Genomic DNA, 8,147 nt, shown 5'->3' on the forward strand with positions numbered 1-8,147 from the left:
AATTTTTTGTCAAAAAAGAAAAAAAAATCGATTTCGAATGTAAAATCCCCCCGGCTTTCATACAAATTCTTATTAACGGAAAGTACCTTCGAAATAACGGGCGCCAAAAAATCCAGCGTTCCCCCCTGCCCTTGGGAGAGATGAGATGTCTAGGCCTCTACGGTTTTTCTTCAAATCAAATGACTTACGATAGGGGGGAAAATACTTTAATGGAAAATAGAATAACAAAATAACCAAAACAACCATGTAAAAAATGGTCATGTTAAAAATGAAAAGGAAAATGAAAGGGAACGCATAACGATAAAGAAAAATTAAACAAAGACTGATATAATTTGAAAGAAAAATGCAAAAAGACGGGCTTCATAACAAAACGGTTTTTATGGGGGGGTGTGTACTGGGGGCGTATCTAATAAACCCACTTCCTCTACTGAAGTTTGACATCTCACTGTTTTTTATAAGATCTAAAATTCGTAAAAATAAAAGTAAAAAATAAGTTTTCTATATAATCTTTATTATTTATATATTATAATATATATATATATATAATATATTTACCTATAATAACTATGTGTGTGTGTGGTGTGGTGTGTGTGTGTGTCTATATTCTGTTATTTGTATAATATCAAATTTAAATGCGTACCTTTTTTCACGCGGAGGTACATCTAGACTCCTTTCAAAGAATTTCAACCTAGGCTCTTTAAAAAATTTTTACTTTCCTTTTTGTTATGAAATATTTCTATTTCAGGGAAAATATATTTGGACAAAAATCTGCATGGTTTTCCTCCCAAAAACACTCAATATCCGTCAATTTAAATTGTTCAAAAACGTGCGAAACTAATCCATGTATTTTTTACATTTAATTCTTTATCAAAAAACATACCTGGTATTAGTTGCCCACTTTCACCCCATTTTTTTAAGGGCGAGTACGGAAAAACCTTCAGGTGCGAAAACGGCGAAAATTCTTAAAGGACAAAAATAAAGAATTTAAATTTGCCTCATAAAAAAAATGTTTTGAGGGTCGCCCGAAAAACCAGAACGCTACCAAATACTAAAAACTCAGCAAAGAATGAGATTCCCCGTGACTTCACTTCCCTTCCCGGGCTTAAGCAAAAGGGTGATCCTCGTTTTGAAACGTTGTCTTGAAATCACTGCTCTGGCCCAATTTTTTTTTTTTTTGGTGTGTGGTTTTGTAAAATTTCCCCTCTTTTTCTTTTTCATCTTTTTGATCGTATATTATTACATATTAATTGATATTATTTTTTTCACAATTCTATCACCGTTTCATAATTATTGTTATCATTCTAAATAAATATCCTTTCCCCATTTTTCATTATCATGATCATCATTTTTGTTATTGTTGTTTTATTATCACTATCATTATCACGTCTGTTTTTTTATCATCGTTATAAAATTCATCATTATACCTTTTAAAAATTTATTATTATTATTACTATTTCATCTTTTTTTTTTAAACCTCAGTTTTATTTTATTATTATTATTTTTTTTTATCTTATTATACTTTATTTTATCACCTTATTATTATTGTAATCATCCTTTTTTTATTATTATTATTATTATTACTATTTTTTTTATTATTATTTCTTATTTTATTATATTTTATTTTTCTCCCCATGGGTCTTTGTCTCGGAAAAACATGTGTTAACGTAAGGTGCCTGGGCTTGTTACATGAAAAGGATCCGGGGCAAAATATGCACGGGCTGCGAGCGAGAGGGAGGAACCCCAGAAGGATTTTGGGTGTGCTCCTGTAAAACCTCTTGTTCCCTTTCCTGATATACTTTGTGTTCCGTTATAACTGTATCGTGCATTGACATGCTGTTTTTCCCCCTGTTTTTGAAAAAAAAAAAGTGTACGGGTAAAAAACTTTTTAAAAAAGGAAAGACTGTCATTTTGTGCCCCCCTCCATTTGGGGCGTTTCCCTGTGTTTTGGACCTAGGGTGCTCGGTGCCTCTTGGCTGTTCATTTGTTCACGACCCTTGGATAGAAAGCCTCCTGCCTCCCCTCTTGTTTGATGGCAGAGAACCGAGGGGTGGGGCACAAATGGTGTCAGATGGGATTTGTGATATTTGATCATGAGACGCCCTTTTATGTCGAAAAAGATGGCGGAGCCATGAGGGAGGGAGGCTATGACTGAGGCAGGCCGAGTAGTGAACCGGCCAAAGGGCCCGATCACTGCCGCTGGCTGTAAAAGGGGAATGGAAAAAAGGGCAAAGAGCAGCACAGGGGCCACGAGCAGGCCCCCCATCTCTTGGGAAAGCAGGAAAGGGAAGGCAAGGAAACCCTTTTTGCAACTTGTTAGGGCTACAGAGCAACTTGCTCTGTGTGGAAATCACTACACCGCAGGCCCTCAACAGCGTGAAAGTGAACTAAAGGGGAGGGTGCGACTCTAAAAGGGCGGGTTCGGGCCTGAGGGGGGTAAAGGGGGGAAAGGGCGGCGTCACGATTGTAAACTTTTGGTTGGGGGCCCGGGCCCGCGTGTGGGGAAAAAGTGGTCGCTGCAAAGGGGGGCCCCTGGGAACCCGCTCCCTTGGGGTTGGTGGGGGAAAACTGGGCCCCGGTCAACCCCCTCTTTGGGCTCCCCCCCCCCCTTCCCCCCCCCCGGGGCGTGTTGTTCACGGCCGCGTTCCCCCCCACCCCGCGCCCCCCCCGCCTCCAACATTCTGTGAGCGAAAGCCGCTGTACGCGGAAGGGGGCCCCGGGGAGCTTCCCCAATTTGAAGCGGGATCTGCCCAGGGCGGGAGCTAGGAAAGAAAGGCCCTCGCTGGAAACACGCTAAGGGGCCCCGCGGGGGAAAATTTTTGGGGCTCTCCCGCCCCCAAACTCCCTTCTTACACCCGTGTGGCGGAGGCTTTGATACTTCTTTTCGGCCCACCCCCAGGCCGAGGTATTCGTGCCCGTAAAAAAGCGGACTCGTGAGCGTGGCGAAACTGTCCCACGGGCGCAGGTGTGGAGGCTCTGGTAAGGGGGGTCGTCCCCTGCGCTGGGGAAGAGTGTCTGGTCCGGGCCCGCGATTTCTTTTTTGCGCTTTGGGGGACCCCGCTCAAATCTACTCAAGCAGGCACCCCTGGGACCTCGTGGCCTGGCGGGGGCCTTGAGTTCGGGGCCTTCCTAAAGGAAACCAGTGGCCTAGGGCCCTGCTCACCCCCCCCCTGACCTGGGGGGGCCGGAAAGGCTGTGGAAAGGTTTGAAAAGGGGACCCCGGGCATTTTCCCAAAGGGCTTTTTTTTGGGCTGCGGTGAGGAAGGGCACAACGTATCGGGTCAAGGGAGAGAGAACACTCCTCTAAACCGGGCGGATTCTGATGTTTCCCAGTGCTGAAAGGACTGTGGCGGTGTGGACGAGCACTGCTTCTGGCCTTTGCTACCTGACCAGAAAACCCCGTGTTCGATTTGGACGGAAGCTGGTGAGGGTCCCGGGTGAAGAGGGCCCTTTTTTCCCAGGGGTTGGCTGTGCGGGGTTTTTAGGGGCTAAACCCGACTGCCCTTGCCCCCAGAAAGAGTCTAGATCCGGTGTCCTGTCAAGAGTGATATGGGAGTAAGGGGGCCTCGTGGAGCCCATTCAAAACCCTGCAGCTGGCTTTTGGCGTAGCGGTTGGGCGGACCCCTTGTTGCCAGGGGGGGTTTTTATTTCTGTTGGAAATAATTCTCCGAAAACCCCAAAGGTGCCAGCGGGTTAAAACGGACCTTGGGGAATGGACATCCAAAGAGTCCGGGGAGCGGGGATTGGGTTTTGTGTGGGGCCGTTGCCTGGTTCCTCGGGGCTTGGCGCACCGTACGCCACTATCCTGGCGGGGGTCCCCGCGAGTCGTGAAAGCTCAATACCCGGGCCACGCCATAAAGGGAACCTATCCCGGGCCATGGGGGGAAAGTGAGGTAAATTTTGGGCGAGTGTGGCTGCTAACCCTCGTGGGAAGCGAGGGCTCTCGCCGAAGCTACAACCCCGGGGAAGGGGCCCTACACAGGGGTAGGGGGCCCTCTCTGATGCACCTATCGAATTCGCGAGGGCGAAAAAGCCGCGGGTTTTCCACGTGGGCCGGCTGTGGCTTACCCTGGGCCCGGAAACTACTCCTTGGCCATGGTAAAAAAAAGATGACGTTAGCCCCAGTACGGCGTGAGGACTGGCAGACGCTGACCGAAATGAGCGAGCATTTGGCGGTGAGGCGATCAAAGACGTCTGGTGCCTGACCCGGGCTTGGGGGAGGGGAGCCCCCTCTGGGTGCCCCCTGCCCAAACTACCGCGCCCCCCCAAACCCCCCTCTAGCGCCCCGCGGAAACGAAGAAAACCGCGCGAAAAAATTTTTTGTTTCTGAGAACTGATTTTCAAATTTCGGTTTTTTTTTTTTTTTTTTAAAAATTTTTTTTTTTTTTGGGTTTTATTAAATTTTTGTGTTTGTTTTGGTTTTTGGTTGTAAGCAACGGGGTTTTTCTTGTAGGGGGGGATATGCTACGCCAGGGTCTTTGTCTCTTGAAACATGTGTTAAAAAAAGGTACCCGGGGTGTTTAAAATAAAGATCAGGGCAAACATGACGCGCTGGCTGTGACGGGGATGGAAACAAGCCAGAGAGCGATTGGGTGCTGCTCCTGTGAAACCTGTGTGTGGCCTTTGACCTATATCTTTTGTTGCCCTGTTATAAGCTTATGTGCAGTGGACTGCTTTTCCCCCTTTTTGTGCCTTAGAAATAAATTTTGTACAAAGGAAACTGTCATTTTGTGTTTTTTCGTGCCCTGCCGTCCCCCGTTCTGGCTTGTGGTGCTCGTGCCTCTTGAGCTGTTCAGTGTTCCACCCCCTTTTAACACGCCCCTCTGCCTCCCGCCCTTTTTTTGGTGCAGGGCGACTTTTATTTTTTCTCATTATTATTTTTTTTTTCATTTAAAAAATAATAAAATAAAAACAATAATAGAGGAAAAAACAAAAGTAAGATAATAAAATGATATTATAAAAAAATTCAACTTCATTATTTTTATCCTCATTAATATCCTCCTCTTTATTAGTATTATTATCACAATGATGATAGCGGCAATACTAATGTTACACAGTGTAGCACAATTTGTAAGTGTAGCAGCCCAATTAGGAAAGTAAAGATGAATTATTTTTTTTTAAGACTATGTTTTAAAGTTGAATACATAGACGAGTATTGGAACGCGGTTGTTTACTTCTACGGCAGCTGTGGTCGCCTAACAGCAACAGGCCCTATTGTAGGGGTTTGGAGGTAAATTATATTCTTTGTACTAATTTATTCATCCTATTATTATGATTTTATGTTTTATAAGTTTGTTAGCATTCAATGATGTACTTTAATTGAGTTAAGTGTGTGAATTATTGCAAGTTTAATAGTATATATGACCACGTAGCCACAGTTTTAAGTATGAGTACGGACATGGAAGATATGGATGAACATGTATAAATTGCATTTCATCAGTAATGCAGAATAAAGGAAGAAGCAACAAGAATTGTTTTTCTCCAGAATCCATTGCCGTATTCATTCAGTAAACAAATTCCTACAAAAAGGGTGAGGCCGCAGGGAAGTGTCATTAACTAGTTATACCCCATTATTATTATTATTATTATTATTATTATTATTATTATTATTATCATATAATACAGTCATTTAGTCTAAAGTTTAGGTTTGTGATCAGGTCCTTGATATTTCAAAATCAATTCATAGGATTGAATTTACAGGGTAAATATTTATTTTTATGTTTTAATTATTTACCTTAGGGATCGGAATTGACATAAAATTTGTGTATGTGACGTATGTGTAGATAAACATGCATTTTGACAGTTATTTCGATAAGTCCTCGCATATTCTCACTATAGGCTTGCTCACTTACACGCAGGCGCACAGACACTCACCCATTTCATGACTTTAATTTAGTAAACACAACAATAAAGCATAAACTAACAGATATCAAACAATTTAAATGCACCAGAACTGACTGTGTTTTCCTGAATTTCGAAATTTTTTTTTTTTTTTTTTTCAAGAAAAAAAAAATATGTAACAGACAATAAAATTAAATCAAGCCACCAGGCCTTGATATTATAACACAAGTTAAAAAATGACAAGTAAAAACAAATTAATCCTCTGAACAATGTGACATTTAACATTCATTTAACCGGATTTAAATCAATTTGATTCTATAATATTTACTTGCCCGTCCTTGGTGTACAAGAAATTTATATATTCAAATATTACAGTTTTAAAACCAACTTCAAACAACAATAGCATCAGAAATGATTAGACTGGCTGATATCGATGTATCGCAGTTAGTTCTCTTGCTGTTAAAGTGGCCCCCAATACATCATATCTTGAACTCTCAAGATAAAAAAAATCTACACCCAAATGTTATGACGTTGGTGTTCCAAGTTAAGTTCAGGCTTTTCACTGTAGCTATACAACAAAATAAACTCTTATCCTACATTTTGTTATTACTATTATTTTAAATTCTTACCACAATTCCGATCCTTTTATCTACGAAATATGAGCTCATGTACCTGTACGCGTATGTGTATGTGTACTAGTACAGTACGCGTATGTGTTATGTGTACTAGTAAGTGTTTACATGAGTTTGCGTGTAAGTGAACGTGCACATGTATGGGTGTGTCTGTGCGCCTGCGTGTAAGTGAGCAAGCCTATAGTGTGAATATGCGAGGACTTATCGAAATAACTGTCAAAATGCATGTTTACCTACACATACGTCACATACACTAATTTATGATAATTCCGATCTCTAAGGTAAATATAAAACATAACATATAAATATGTATCAAGAGCAGTGAATCTTTCCTTTTTCGTGTTTTCATTACAAAAAGTGAAAAAGAGCTAACTCGTGCGTCGTGCGGTATAGAGAAACGGAAAGTTAAAGAAGGACAATTATAATTGCATAAAGAATTAGAAATACTAATGACGAGGGAGTTTCTCTCCCTGAGGATTCGAACTAGCGCCGAGACGAGGATTCGAAGCAGCTTATTCGCTTATTCTCACTTGTGTACCGTTTTCATGCAATTCTGTATAAGTAATAAACTAGGAGAGGAATATTTAATGTCTTTACAGCATTTTCTGTCTTACTGTTTATTCACCTAATATCCTACACATTATAAACTGTAGCTTTCCGAGTTTTCTACCATTGTCGCAAAGATTTTGCGGGTTTCCATACCAGCAGACGACATTGGCAACGTTTCTCTTTTGTCTCATGGCGGAATACCTCGGGTGCGCGTTTTCACCTGTGCCAACCTTAGGCTCGCGAAGTTAGTGAGAAAACCTTCCATGTATTTCTGCGCAGACAGAATCTTCTTCTTAACTTTGAAATATTACTATATGTTAAAATTTTGGGGTGATCTTGCTGCCAGTTAGGTATTAAAGTCGGCGCAGAACTTAGAAGGAAGGTTCCCCTGTCTTATGCCGCTCCATTGCCTTCCGCCCCTACAGGCTCGTGGTTAATTTGCTGTTGGACAGTACGATACGATGGATAGAGCCTAGTCTATATCTATAGTATCTACTTTACATAAAAGCATATATGTATCTTTCCATATATATATATATATATATATATATATATATATATATATATAAATGTATATATACACCTATGTATATAGATATGTAAAATACTTACATGCATATTACCAAAATATATAGTATATATATACACATATAAATATAACTACTATATATATACCAAAAAATACGCACACACACACACACACAATATATAATATATATATTATTTTATAGTAAAATATATATATATATATATATATATATTATACTATATATATTACATTATATATATATATATTTAATATATTTTCTATATATTATATATTAATATTTTATATAAAAATAATATTTTTATATATATATATATATATTATATATACATATATATAAAATTGTATATATATATATCTTTTATATATATATATTACATATAAAATATATTTATATTATATATATATATATATATATATATTATATACTACATATATATATTATATCTCTATTAAAATATATATATATATATCTATATATATATAATTTTAATATTAATTAATATATATTATAATATATATAATATATTTAAAATATAAATATATATATGATATATCTATATAATATATATATTATTATA

Source organism: Penaeus monodon, chromosome 14, assembly GCF_015228065.2.
Source record: "Penaeus monodon isolate SGIC_2016 chromosome 14, NSTDA_Pmon_1, whole genome shotgun sequence".
NCBI classification, from domain to species: Eukaryota; Metazoa; Arthropoda; class Malacostraca; order Decapoda; family Penaeidae; genus Penaeus; species Penaeus monodon.